The sequence below is a fragment of the Pinus tabuliformis genome, chromosome 1_2 (assembly GCF_031772625.1).
Source record: "Pinus tabuliformis cultivar Carrire ecotype Pingquan chromosome 1_2, CPIR1, whole genome shotgun sequence".
NCBI lineage: Eukaryota > Viridiplantae > Streptophyta > Pinopsida > Pinales > Pinaceae > Pinus > Pinus tabuliformis.
Window position 1 is genome coordinate 635,270,972 of NC_142298.1, and position 14,716 is coordinate 635,285,687.

Genomic DNA, 14,716 nt, shown 5'->3' on the forward strand with positions numbered 1-14,716 from the left:
TCGATAGATATTCAAGAATAAAATCAACAATCCACATCTTGCAGCGTGTTACATTCATTTTTGATTCACAATCTTCCTTGAAGAGGTCTTGCAAAAAGGTTTACCTGCAAATGACTTTTGGTGCAAGCTTTTCCCTAACCATCCTTATACTTTTTGTTTCTTTGCCTGTTGAGATTGCAACAAGATGATGGAGCTTAGTGAAAAGAGTCGCCTTCACTAAGTGGGCCCGCAGGCTATTTTTGGAGCAAGTCTATTTTTAGACTATGTCTATTTTTAGACATATGGATCATGTCTATGGATTGCAGGTTGCTGTTTATGGATGATTGATCAAGTTGGAAAAAAAATAGATGGACTTCTATTTTTGATGAAAGTGTGAGTGATCACAGTGTGAGTGATCAAAGTCAAAAATAGAAAAGTCAAATATTATTATCTCACAATAATATTTGGACTATAAACTTAATCTTATTCTCTTGGAGCACTTCAGTTTGAGCTACAGAGGTGGCACATGCAGCTGTCAGAAGGAAATACGCTTTTCTTATGAGTCAGTTGAGTTGTTGCATGCATGACTTCAGTTAGAACTCAATCAGTTGAGTTTGGTGGAGTTGATTGTGGAGTTGATGGAGTTGTGTTCAGTTTAGCTTTGTTAAACTAGTTGTATTTAGTCTAACTGGCAAATAGACTAGAGATGAGTTGGGTGAATTAGTTATTAATTAATTCACAAGTTATTAACTCATAATAAAACTAATGAATACATCAGTTAACTCAGTTGCATGTCAGTGCATGTTCAGTTCAACAGGGACAGGTGGTAGAGAATCAGATTGCTATCTGTTGTGACTATAGTTGTGCACCAGATCTTGCACAATCAAGGGATTGAGTATGCCAATGAGTTTGCCCACGTATTTGCCCACATTATAGCTTGTGATCACGTCCAACAAAGAGTGAGTGACTATTTTGCAGGTGAAAAACGAGTTTGGTAAGCCATTCTCATCAGTTCTTGAGCAGGTATTGAGCAGTGGAGGCAGGCAAGTAGTGGAAGAGATTTGGAGATCAGATCTGAGCTGTATTGTGTGTAACAGAGGTGGAGATACTTGTGAGAAGTATTATGCTGTGTAATGTTACATGACTCAATCATTAATATACAGATAGTTGGGGTTTTTAGCGAGATGCTTTCCCCGGGATACATACTGTGTTAATGTGTGAATGATCTTGATGTTTTATTGTTATTGATGCTGCTATATTGTTGATCAACGTAGAGGAGCTTATGTATTGTGTATGGTTTCCGCAATAGTACATGATCAGGATAATCTCCATTGAATATGTGTTAAATTATTCAAAATTTCTACATGGTATCAGAGCTAGCTACTTTGTAGAAAAAGTTTTACATGGTATCGGAGCGAGCTAGATAATTGTAGAAAAAGTTTCTACATGGTATCAGAGCTGCTTGATTTGTAGAAGAGATTTTTACAGGATATCAAGCGAGGATTGATCATCAGATCTACTATTCAGGAAGTGTTTACATTCTATTTCTTCAGGCAGAGTCTGTAATCGGGCCAGGTAGCCTCTGGATTCATCCTTCCTTTGGAAGGTGAGATATCCGGTGAATTCCCATACAGTCAATCTCTGTACGAGAAATATTGTGTTCTCACGAATTCTAGATCGGAAGCAGTTGAGTTTGGAGCTGGTGGAAAATCGAATTTGCAGCAGTGTTGTTGAAATGTCTTTCAACGGATTGCAAATGCTATTCCAAAGCAAGAGCGACCTGGCGCTCAAGGATAAACTCAAAAACAATAAAGGTGAGAATGGATCTTCATCAAAGGTATCTGATGAAGAGAATTGTGCTTTGGCTGCCAAAGCAAAGAAGGGGAAGAACAAGAAAGCTTCTCATTCCGGTGCGAAAGGCAAGAAGCAGGATATGTCCAAGGTGAAGTGTTTTCACTGTCACCAGCATGGACACTATGCCACAAATTGTCCGCAGAAGAAGAAGAACAAGTAAGCTGCTGGATCTGCAGGGGGAGAGGCCTTAGCTTCTCAGTTTGAGCTTGATTTTTCATTGATCGCATGCTTGGTTTCAAGTGTGATGGGATCAGTGTGGTTCTTGGACAGTGGTGCGTCTTTTCACATGACGAGAGATAGAGATTTGTTCTCTGATCTAGAGGACAAGGATCTTGGAGTGCACATCGAGATGGGCGATGATGGTAGATACAGTGCGACCGGTATCGGTACCATTTCCTTTGAGAGGGAGTCTGGTAAACCCTTTGTATTGAAGGAAGTCATGCATGTTCCAGGATTGAAGAAGAATCTAATCTCAGTGGCGATGTTAGAAGACAAGGGGTATGATGTTGTTTTCAGCGAGGGAAAGGCCTTCCTGCGCAGCAAGACAACTGGTGAGACCCGAAAGATAGGGGTTCGAGTGACGAACCTTTATCAGTTGCATGTAGATGGATGCGCAGCAATGGCAAGCAAGGCAGAAGGATTGGTGAGCCTGGATGATGGCGAGTTGTGGCACAGGAGATTGGGTCACCTTCACCATGGAGCCTTGAAGACACTGCAACAGATCACTACAGGGCTTCCTAAAGGCACACTTGTGCAATCAGATCAGTGCAAGGGGTGTACTTTGGGGAAGTTTGTGAAAGCCACCTTTCACGAGAAGGATAGTCGCGCCACGACGATCCTTGAGAGAATTAACATAGACGTGTGTGGACCTTTCTCAGTTGCTTCGACAGCAAAACACAGGTATTATGTGATTTTTGTTGATGATTTCTCTCGTAAGTGCTGGATCTTCTTCATGCAGAAGAAGAGCGAGACATATTCAAAGTTCTATGAGTTCAAAGCTGGTCGAGAAGGAGTCGGGGAAGAAGGTGAAGGCTCTTAGGAGCAATAATGGTGGTGAATGCATCTCGGACGAGTTCAAGGATTTCTGCAAGACAGAAAGGATTCCTAGAGAGCTCATAGCTCCCCATAACCCACAGCAGAACGGGGTAGTTGAGCGGAAGAACAGAACGATTGTGGGTGCTGCATGGGCAATGTTGCATGATCAGGGCCTACCCCTTCACTTGTGGGCGGAAGCATGCAATACAACAGTTCATGTGCAGAACCGTTGTCCTCATAGGATACTTGGCACGAGTACACCCGAGGAGGCTTATTCTGGTAAGAAGCCTGATCTTTCTCATTTGAGGATTTTTGGTGCAAACGTTTACATGCATGTGATGAAGGATGCCAGGAAGAAGTTGGAGCCAACCGCAGAGGTTGGGATATTTGTGGGGTACACTGATACGCCCCACAACTATCGTGTGTATTTGCCAAACAGTGGTAAAACTGTTGTGTGACGGGATATAAAATTTCAGGAGGAGAAAGCCATGAAGTGTTTGCTTGAGAGGGAGCTACACTTGCATGCAGATGAGGAGCTATTAGTTCCTAAGGATGAGCTTCAGGATGTGGATCAGCCACAGGATGAGGTTCATGGACTGGACGAGTCCACTCATGCAGCGCCAACCATCAGAGGGAGAAAGCGCTTGACAGAAGCTGAGCGACTGGCTCAAGATGCAGAGAAAGTTGTAGGACCACCTACAGCCCAACGCAGGCAGAGACAGTCACCTGATCGGTACACTGGATACATGGCTCTTATGAGCAAGTGTGTTGTGACTGAACCATCCTCTTTCGAGGAAGCTGTGGAGGATCCCGCATGGGTAGACGCCATGGTGGAAGAGTATGATTCTATTGTCAGAAACAGTGCATGGGAGATTGTTCCTAGACCGGAAGGGAAATCAGTGGTGGGTTCGAGATGGATCTACAAAGTTAAGCAGGCAGCTGACGGGAGTGTGGAGAAGTATAAGGCAATATTTGTTGCCCGAGGCTTTTCACAGATTGAGGGGATCGATTATGAGGAGACCTTTGCACCTGTCGCAAGGTATTCTTCCATACGGACGATTCTTGCTCTCTCAGTGCAGATGGGATGGCACATTCATCAGATGGATGTGAAGACTGCGTTCCTCAACGGAGTCATTGAGGAGGAGGTGTACATTGAGCAACCCGAAGGCTTTGAAGTCTTCAGCAGCGAGTCGCATGTGTGCAGGCTCAAGAGAGCGCTGTATGGGTTGAAGCAAGCACCACGTGCTTGGTACACACGGATAGACAGCTATTTCACAGGACTTGGATTCTCCAAGAGCGAGGCGGATCCGAACCTATACCAGATTGTGGTGGAGGGTAAGTTGCTTATCATTGTACTGTATGTTGATGATTTGATTCTAACGGGTGATGAGCTGTTGATACTGTCATGCAAGAAGGATCTTGCTACAGAGTTTGAGATGAAGGATTTGGGCCTCCTTCACTATTTCCTGGGATTGGAAATATGGCAGCGCAATGGTGGACTGTTTGTTTCTCAGGGCAAGTATGCTCGGGAGATACTGGAGAAGTTCAACATGCATGGCTGCAAGCCTGTTGATACTCCTCTTCCTGGAGGTTGGAGGAAGGAGGATGCCACTTCGGGAGAAGAAGTGGATGCCACTGTTTATCGACAGTTGGTGGGGTCGCTGATGTATTTAGTCAATACACGACCTGATATATGCTATGCAGTTAACCAGCTTTCACAAGCTATGGTTAAGCCTACCAAGCTCTTCTGGAAGGCGGGCAAGCATGTATTGCGCTACTTGAGAGGCACATCGGGATATGGTTTGTGGTACAGACAGGAGGATGAGGTGAAGCTATGTGGCTTCACGGATGCAGATTGGGTAGGGAGCCCAACAGACAGAAAGAGCACATCAGGAGGGCTCTTCAGTGTTGGATCGACAGCAGTTTCTTGGTACAACAGGAAACAGAGATCCGTGGCACTCAGTTCAGCGGAGGCCGAGTATATGGCAGCAAGTTTGGCTGCATGCGAGGCTATATGGATGAGGAAGATCCTAGTTGGTTTGTTCGGTTCTCATTTGGATCCTACTGTGATTTTTAGTGATAACCAGAGTTGCATTAAACTCTCGGCTAATCCTGTATTTCATGATAGATCTAAACATATTGACATCAGGTACCATCATATCAGAGATTGTGTGCAGCGGAGGATCATGTTACTTTCGTACATTCCAACGGAGGATCAGGATGCTGATATTCTGAAGAAGGCTCTCACCATGAGCAAATTCGAGTACCACCGAGGCAGGATAGGGGTTGCTGATAATCCATATCTTGTCGAGAGGGAGTGTTGAGATCGCAACAATATGATGGATCTTAGTGAAAAGAGTCGGCTTCACTAAGTGGGCCCACAGGCTATTTTTGGCGCAAGTCTATTTTTAGACTATGTCTATTTTTAGACTATGTCTATTTTTAGACATATGGATCATGTCTATGGATTGCAGGTTGATGTTTATGGATGATTGATCAAGTTGGAAAAAAAATAGATGGACTTCTATTTTTGATGAAAGTGTGAGTGATCACAGTGTGAGTGATCAAAGTCAAAAATAGAAAAGTCAAATATTATTATCTCACAATAATATTTGGACCATAAACTTAATCTTATTCTCTTGGAGCACTTCAGTTTGAGCTACAAAGGTGGCACATGCAGCTGTCAAAACGAAAAACACTTTTATTATGAGTCAGTTGAGTTGTTGCATGCATGACTTTAGTTAGAACTCAATCAGTTGAGTTTGGTGGAGTTGATTGTGGAGTTGATGGAGTTGTGTTCAGTTTAGCTTTGTTAAACTAGTTGTATTTAGTCTAACTGGCAAATAGATTAGAGATGAGTTGGGTGAATTAGCTATTAATTAATTCACAAGTTATTAACTCATAATACAACTAATGAATACATCAGTTAACTCAGTTGCATGTCAGTGCATGTTCAGTTCAACAGGGACAGGTGGTAGAGAATCAGATTGCTATCAGTTGTGACTATAGTTGTGCACCAGATCTTGCACAATCAAGGGATTGAGTATGCCAATGAGTTTTCCCACGTATTTGCCCACATTATAGCTTGTGCTCACGTCCAACAAAGAGTGAGTGACTATTTTGCAGGTGAAAAACGAGTTTGGTAAGCCATTCTCATCAGTTCTTGAGCAGGTATTGAGCAGTGGAGGCAGGCAAGCAGTGGAAGAGATTTGGAGATCAGATCTGAGTTGTATTGTGTGTAACAGAGGTGGAGATACTTGTGAGAAGTATTATGTTGTGTAATGTTACATGACTCAATCATTAATATACAGATAGTTGGGGTTTTTAGCGAGATGCTTTCCCCGGGATACATACTGTGTTAATGTGTGAATGCTCTTGATGTTTTATTGTTATTGATGCTGCTATATTGTTGATCAACGTAGAGGAGCTTATGTATTGTGTATGGTTTCCGCAATAGTACATGATCAGGATAATCTCCATTGAATATGTGTTAAATTATTCAAAATTTCTACATTGCCTAGATGTACATTTGCCTCAGAAAAATTTCTTTTTCATCTTTGCAGGTATGAGTGACAACATAGGGGCTCCGTATGGATACATGGTTTCCTTTGTCTTGAAAATGCATGTGATATGAACAACCTCGATTGGGATGACCAAGTTGCGATGGATAGAGCCACGTCCTTTCTTGATGAACACATTTCTTCTTGGAATCCTCAGCCTCCTAAACAACATTGACCTTGTATACACATCTCTACAGAGAATGACCCATACATCCTCCCATCACCATTTGTATTTGCATCCCATTGCCTTCAAGACTATGGGAATCTTCTTAATTGTGTTCAACAGCATACAAAATTCCACCCCTCTTCATGTCTTTGCAAAAAAGGTCCTACTCTTGTTTGTTGTTATGGAGTTCCATGGGATTTGAATCCCACCTCCTCTTTGATCATTGATGACAGTGGATGAAATAAATATGTCCCCACTCATAATTATGACAAGTTAAATGTACACAACTCTCACAAGCTATACATATGTAGAGAAAACATCGGTTTCCAACCGGTTTTGTCTCGACATGTTGTTCTCCACTACATTGCGAAATATGAAATGAAACAAGAAATATAATCAGAAAGTTATTGGAAAATGTTTTCATGTGTCTCCTAGGGTGTCAACCCTGAAACGCCTGTTGTTAATGTTTTCCGAAAACTTTTAATAGAAACAATTGTCGATAGGGACATCAGTGCACAGGAAACATGCCACATGCTACAAAAACTGCCTGTTTCACTTTCTAGGCACTCATTTGTTTCCCTTAATGTTACTTGAACTATTTTTTGACATGTTTCTCATGGTCTAGGTTCCCCCTTCCCAACACCACCCTTCATTGTAGGATACATGAATAGACCTCCATCGCTTGAAACACTAACTCTTCTTGAAGATGCACGTTACTGGTCCTTCTTTGCTCGTCGAAAACATAACCAATGGAAACAAATAAATCCTTGCAATATTTTTCATGTCCTCCCTTCCTATTCCTCGATCCCTTCTCCTATTGATGCATCCTATGCTTCTTTTTGCTGGAGTGAACTACTTCTATACTTCCCTTTCCGCACATTCCCATTAGAAATATGCTCTCCTGATGAAGCAATCATTTCACATTGGGAACAAAAAATATATGTGTATGTAAACAAATAAATCCTTGCAAGATTTTTCATGTCCTCCCTTCCTGTTCCTCGATCCCTTCTCCTGTTGATGCATCCTATGCTTCTTTTTGCTGGAGTGAACTACTTCTATACTTCCCATTCCACACACTCCCATTAGAAATATGCTCTCCTAATGAAGCAATCATTTCACATTGGGAACAAAAAATATATGCGTATGTTCCATGACATGTTCATCGAGCCCTTGAAACCCCTCTTTCCCCTTACTCTAATGACACCTCCACTAATGATATGTCCAACCCTCCTGAACCTGTAGACATCGATGAATGGAAATTCCTTTGTCAGCTAAACCCTAGAAACAACATGGAAATTGATGACATTTACATGCTTGGACATTGAGGCTTTGACTCTAACCATAATTGGGCCCATACTACCATCTGTATCCCTTTTCAAGAGACAACCATATGTTTCATAGACTTTAGTCGCTCATCCACCCAAATCCTTTCTAGCCTGTCTCCAGTTCCTCGTTTGCTCACGTCACTATCGCCCACCCATCAAGGTACTTTCACCATTGTCCTCACCCACTTTAGGACCACTTCCTCCATTTCTCCATTAGAATGCTCATGCAAGGTACTACTCGCACGCGGAAGTATCATTTAATTAATTTCCTAAAAGATACATTTCTTGTTGAATCTTTTCTCGATTCAAGACCATTTCTCCTACTCACTCCAATAGGTGTTGCATCATTAAACATAAAGGAACTTACAATCCATTATGCCCTTCACATTCCTTTAGTCTCAATGCATCCTCTTGAGGGTCAACCACTTCTATATCTCCAAGAAAAACTTTGTCATGCCAAATACATTATAATCGATGAAATGAGCTTTATTGGCCCTAACCTTCTTTCACACATAAATGATTTGTTAAGGGAGGTATTTCCTTCGTATCAGAATGTGCCTTTTGGTAATCAATCTACCATACTTCTTGGTGATGTTGGGCAACTACCTCCTGTGAAGGAAATTCACATGTATGTCGGCATATCAGTCCTCTGAAGGTCCCTGTGAAGCTCTGAAAAATTCACGAGAGATGAAGTCATCCCAAGTGATGCCTTGTAAACCAAGATGATGAACGACCACAATTTTGATGAGAGCAAAATTATAAAGACCGTTGAACTGCTGCTAAAGGGTCTTGTGCTACACAAGAGTGGTCATCTTCTCTATGTTTCGGCATATGAAATAAGGAATGTTCATCATTCACACCCGAGTGAAATGCATCAGCAACTTGATGTGATAATCATACAAGCGGGAGAACCGGCCCTCACAGGTGAAATACTTCATGATGAGTTTCATTAAAGGAGCATACTCATCCTTGAGAAACCGAAAAGGAAACACTCTCTTGAGTTGCCTCTGAAAACCAGGTTTGAAGTATGGTTCATAGTGTTGCCGGTCAATCTTTTGTCTCTTATTCCATGGTTCTCCAATGTTTGGTATGCCGGTTGCCAATGAAATGGTTTCTGTTGTTAATGTGAAAGTAACACCAGCAAGAGTGGCTTGATCACCATGAAAATGCAACACAAATAAGCGGGCCAACTAACGATGACACTGAATATGAGCAACCTTCTCGCAAATTCATAACATGACTGATGTTGGAAACAAAAGATGGCAAGAGGGCAGGCCTGCAACTCGGCAAGAGTGGTAGGTTCTTCTCTGATATGTCTGCCACCTCTATGAGGCCTCCTGGGTGCATGTCCCTCCATGGGTGAGTCACTTTGGGTCTCTTCTTCATAATCATATGAAGGATCAGATGCCATAACTGCTGGTAGACAAATTGCCTTGAAGAAATAAGAGCTGATGTGTCAAACTGTGGTGGATTGTTTTTGGTGATGTGCTTGATCTCTGCCACCAAGGGAAAACAGTGAAACAAGGGATTGTTAGGAGAGGGGAAAACTAGTGGGAAATTTGGGACTGTTGGGATAGACTTAGTTAGGGAAATATGGGATATTATGGGAGTTCTTGTATAGGATTAGGGTTTGGGGTTTACATTTGGAAATTTGGGAAAGGGATTTTGGGATAGGGAATTAATGAACTTAGGGGGGTAGGGGAACTTAGGGAATGATGAAATCAAAGGACAAATGAGATGAGGGAGTGAACTTGGTGACAAAACAGTGATTTGAAACCCTAGCAGCAAGTTTCTTTGAGGTATTTTAAAAGGTAGGGTTTGATTGTTTTACACAAGCACCATGAAACACACACCATCAACAACCATTAATCTTGTATGACAAACCATGAATGAAGTTCAACCTACTTGTATCGATGCGTTTTGGGCAATTTTGGAGCGGATTTGGTAAATTTCAGGCTTCCTGGCTGTATGCGCTGCGCAAAATGCCCAGTGCGCTGCGCCCCACCAATGTGTCGCGCTCGTTTTAAAATGCATTGAGTGCTAAGGCCCAATGCGCCACACCAGCTGTATGCGCCGCACCACCTACCCAGTGCGCCACGCCGATATTCTTACAGAGATTTTCGCCCAATTTTTCACTTGCTCACCAACTTTGCTCTATCTTGCTTCTTTTTTGGAAATGAGCTTATCACATGAAGGAATAACTTATATACGAAGGGCTTTTGAAATTTTGGCTCATGAAACCCACTTTTATAATGTTTTGGATTTGACTTTATCTTTAAACTCTGTTTTTTGAACTTTTTCACTTCTTTTTTCACTTTGTGATGAATTTAATGACCTGAGCTTGCTTATTTTTGCAGGTGTTGGAGCGTCTGGGCTAAGGAAAGAAACCAAGATGCAGATGAATGAATTTATAATGAGAATAAAAAAAAATTCATGATTTTTTAACAATTGAAGCTAAATACTCTGTTTTCTCCTCAAATAAGAGTTTTGAGGAAAAACACATTTTCGAACATTTGGCAATGCAATTTATTGATGTTGAAACCTCCTCATGGCCTGCTGGCAATTATTGGACAATTTAACACATTTTTTGACGAAACCCTAATGAAACCCTAGACCTAATTGACCATGAAACCCTAAAGACAATCTTTGCAATTTTCAGGATAAAAAGGAGACTGTATATGTTTTTTTTAATGAGTGAATATGTGCCAGCAGGTAGATAACATGAGGGAAATTGGAGGAATGCCACTACCGTTAGATGATCTATGTGCCTAATGGAATGGAAATGACTGGGCGGGACACCTAACATGAAATTCAACAAGAGGATTTGATCTCTGACGGAGGGATGACAATAGTGACTCTAACACCATCGACCTTGATTGGTGTATCTCACGGTTTTCATTTATCCCTCCATGATTTCACTCATAATAAATTTGTTTGGTCTACAACAGAGTAAATAGAAAGGAGTAGTTGATTGATGAACTTGAATCTCCATCTAACGAGCTTTAGATGATGAAAAGAATGAATGGAATGTTGCAATAGAAATAGCAAAACCAACAAGAGTTCTAACATTGTTTTTGGCTTGTAGAACTCCATGATTTCCCAAATCTAGGGCTAGCCTCTAAGATTACAATGCAAAGTGGGTTCAAATGACTGAAGTAAGTTTCCAATACAAAATGTTTAGAATTTGTATGACGTAAGGCTCAATGGTTTGCACAAATAGTCAGTTGGGTAGTGATCTAGATGTATATTGGTGGGAGTTGATCATAACTAGCCTAGACTTTATCGTCAGTTCATATCTGTAGAAGTTTTATGTGAGTATTCTCAAAGAAAAATTGGATGAGATGTGATTTATTGGTACACTGGTGGTAGTTTTCCACAACTAGCCTAGACTTGAGTCTCAGCTCATTTCTTTTAAGCTCTACTTGAAAATCCCCGGAGCTACAAGGTATGGTCCAGGAGTATATTAGTGGGACTTTACCATAGCTACCACATATTTGATTCTCAACTCATTTCTACATGAAATCTACCAGAAAATCCCCCCGAGGACATGTCTTACAACCAGAAATTGGGTGATTTCCATCAAGCACAAATGAATCTTCACCTACAATATTTGTTTAGTCAATTTAGTGCCCTAAATTACTACCTAAATTATCAATCCAGGTGTCGTAAACTGATGAAGTGTAGTGCACTATATGTGATAAATAACCCTTTCTTACCTCACTATTTTCAAGTTTATGTTTGTTTTGGGGTTTTATTCTTTTGATTCCTAAAGTTTTGCAATGTAGTTAAAATCTTAATCTATTGCTGCTAAGAACCTAAAAAATGAAGTGAGAGTCTAAAAGTGCTTTTTAGGCCAAGTTTGGAAGTGAGGTTTCAAAACAAGAAAGTGAAGAACAAAGCTTATCTTCTTGCTATTGTAATGGTTTCCAAAACATGAGCTGAAAGAACTCTTAAAACTACTGTCTACTTAATTATAAAACCAAAACTTAAGTGAAAAAATGGAATTGCAGCGATCTATAACAAGTTGAGAATGAAATATTGGAAACAAAACTACTTCTGATGTCTAATCTACTTGCAAATTTAAAGCTCAGTGAACTACTAAATATAGAACTGCAACTATACTAAGGAAAAGAAACAAAAATGAAACTGCAACTATTCTATTTATGAAAGCAAAACTAAATGAAGTATTGTTATCACTTTGCTATATAATTTAGGGAGAATTGACTCCTTATGATAGCAACAATTGAGAGATTCCATTCTTCATCATTCTAAAAGAAGTAATCATGAAAATGCAAGGAAAAACTCAGTCATTAGTAAAACATTTCATCACTTAGTCTTAGGTTCAACCATCAACAAAGGGATTTTGGAAATATCTATTTAAATCATGAGTTGCTAAATTGATAAGAAAATGGCATTAAGTTATCTAACTCTAAACTAATGAACAACAAGAAATCTCATTCATAAACACAACATTTCGCCATTTAGTTTGAGGATTAATCATCAACAAAAGGCTCTGGAAATATTTGTTTATATCATGAGTGACTACACTAAGAAGAAAAAGGCATTAAACATCTTGACTCAAAAACTAATGAACAACAAGAAATCTCATTCATAAACTCAACATTTCACCATTTAGTTTGAGGATAAACTATCAACGAAAGGCTTTGGAAACATCCATTTATGTAATGAGTGACTATTCTAATAAGCAAAGGCATGAACCAACTTAAATTTAAAAACTAAGAACTAAGGAACAATAGAAGAAATAAGTCTAATGATGCTACTGTCAACAATTCAAAAACTACAGTTAAGAAACTAGAGAATAAGGGAAACCAAAGAACTACTTCTACACTGGAATGCAACTATCTGAGTTAATGGAAACAAATGACACAAGCTGCAATGAACATAGTGTTAGAAATGATTATGAACATAATAAAAAAACATAGAAAATGTACAGTTGAACGAAGAAAGACAACAAATGAAAATGTACAGAAATGAAAAGTAACCTTGACCACGCAGGGGCCCTCTGCAAGGTCTAGGACTAGCAACGCAGAATCACTTCACACACTTCAGGTATCCATAAATAAAAACAGAATTTTTATATTTAAAAATAGAGCACTGAGTGTCTCAAGCTACAAACGGAAATTGCACTATTACATCAGCCAAAAACATTCACTAGTTCTGCGTTCCAAATGCTGATATTTATAGAAAAAATACATAATTGTTTTAAGAGAGAAGTCTTCTACAACAAACACATAAACAGGTGGTGTATTTGGAAATTTAGTCTTTGGTTGGCTTGAAAAGTAAATCTCCAAATAATCGCTATTGGATATTGGTTATGCAGATGGCAAATGACATCCTTAGCTTTAGGAGCTTGCCTTGGATTCATTTACTAAGAAACGTGAAAAAACAGAGTTCTAGTTGCTGTAGGTCTCTTCTGTTGACTCCCCTTTGACCGGGGTCTTTCTCATTGACTTTGATCAAATGGATAGGACACCATCCATGTGCTGACATTTTCCCAGCTACCCATATGGTTCATTTCTTCTCTCGACACTTGTGACCTACAAAAGTATGGAGATGGCTATGGAATAGCTGATTAGATGCGGAATGTGGCTACGTTCTGTAGCTGAAAAACAAAAACCTATCCAAATAACACACATATCAATATAATTTGAAAATCACCGAAATATACTCCAAAAGACAACATGCAATGGCTTTTGATGGTTTAGGATGCATTGTCATGGGAAAACAAAGGAAGAAGGATGAAGAAATTGCTTAAGAAAGAGGCAGTTTTGGAACTCAACATACCCCCACTGTGAAGTTGTTGCATGTCCTCATGCAACCAAAATTGTAACACCATTCTTCTATTGCATCTACTCTGAAATCTCAGCTAGAACATCCAACCTTTTCTTGCTTCTTTTTGCTGCAACTGCCATTCTAGGCTTTCTCATGAGGAATCTATATTTAAGGTTGATGAGAGCCCTGCTTAGCTTCCTGCTTTTCCTCTTCAATTTTCTGTTCTTCTTATGCCACAAACCCAAATGAAGCATGGTATTATCATGAATGATCTTGTCCAGCTTGTTTTGTTCTTTTAAAGCTTCATTTTCCTTCTGAATATGCCTATTTAAGACCTCTAACTCATAGATTTCTTGCTTAAGTGAGTTAATCAGAGTCTCTTGTGCTGTAGCTGGTGGGTTGGATGAAGTCCCTTGATCTACTGATGTGTTCTTCTGTTCCAATGACTCAATATAATCATAGATCTGTTGTTGAACTGGGTCAATCCCTGGAGATACTCTCTTTGGACTACTTTCAAAGTCTAGTTGAGGAGAATGTTGTGGACTCTGCTCAAATGAGATGTTGTCTTGGGATTGAGTTGGAGTCTCCTCTCCCAAATCTATGAATTGGGCCTCTTTTGTCTTTGTTTTCTTCATTCTTCCCTTAAGCCTAGAGCTTCTCCTCAAACTTTGTGAGCCTATGTTTTCTTCCTCTATGACCTGTCTTCTTTTCCCCTTTTCTTTCTCTTTCTTGGACTGTTCCTTGATGTGGACTAATTTCTCATAGATTATTTGCTCTTCCTCTGATGAAGGCTCAGGAGTTTGATAGATTTCCTCCACTTTTCTTTTCATTTTTCCTCTCTATTTGTTTGCTTTATGATTTCTATTAGAGTTTCAGAGAGAGGTTCTTCCTCATTGTTTTCTTTCGCTAAACTTGTAGGAGTGTTTTGAATTGCAAGACTTGTTCTTCTCTTCCTACTCTTTTTCGCTGAACTTCCTTCAGGTAACTCGGGTGGATCTTGAAAA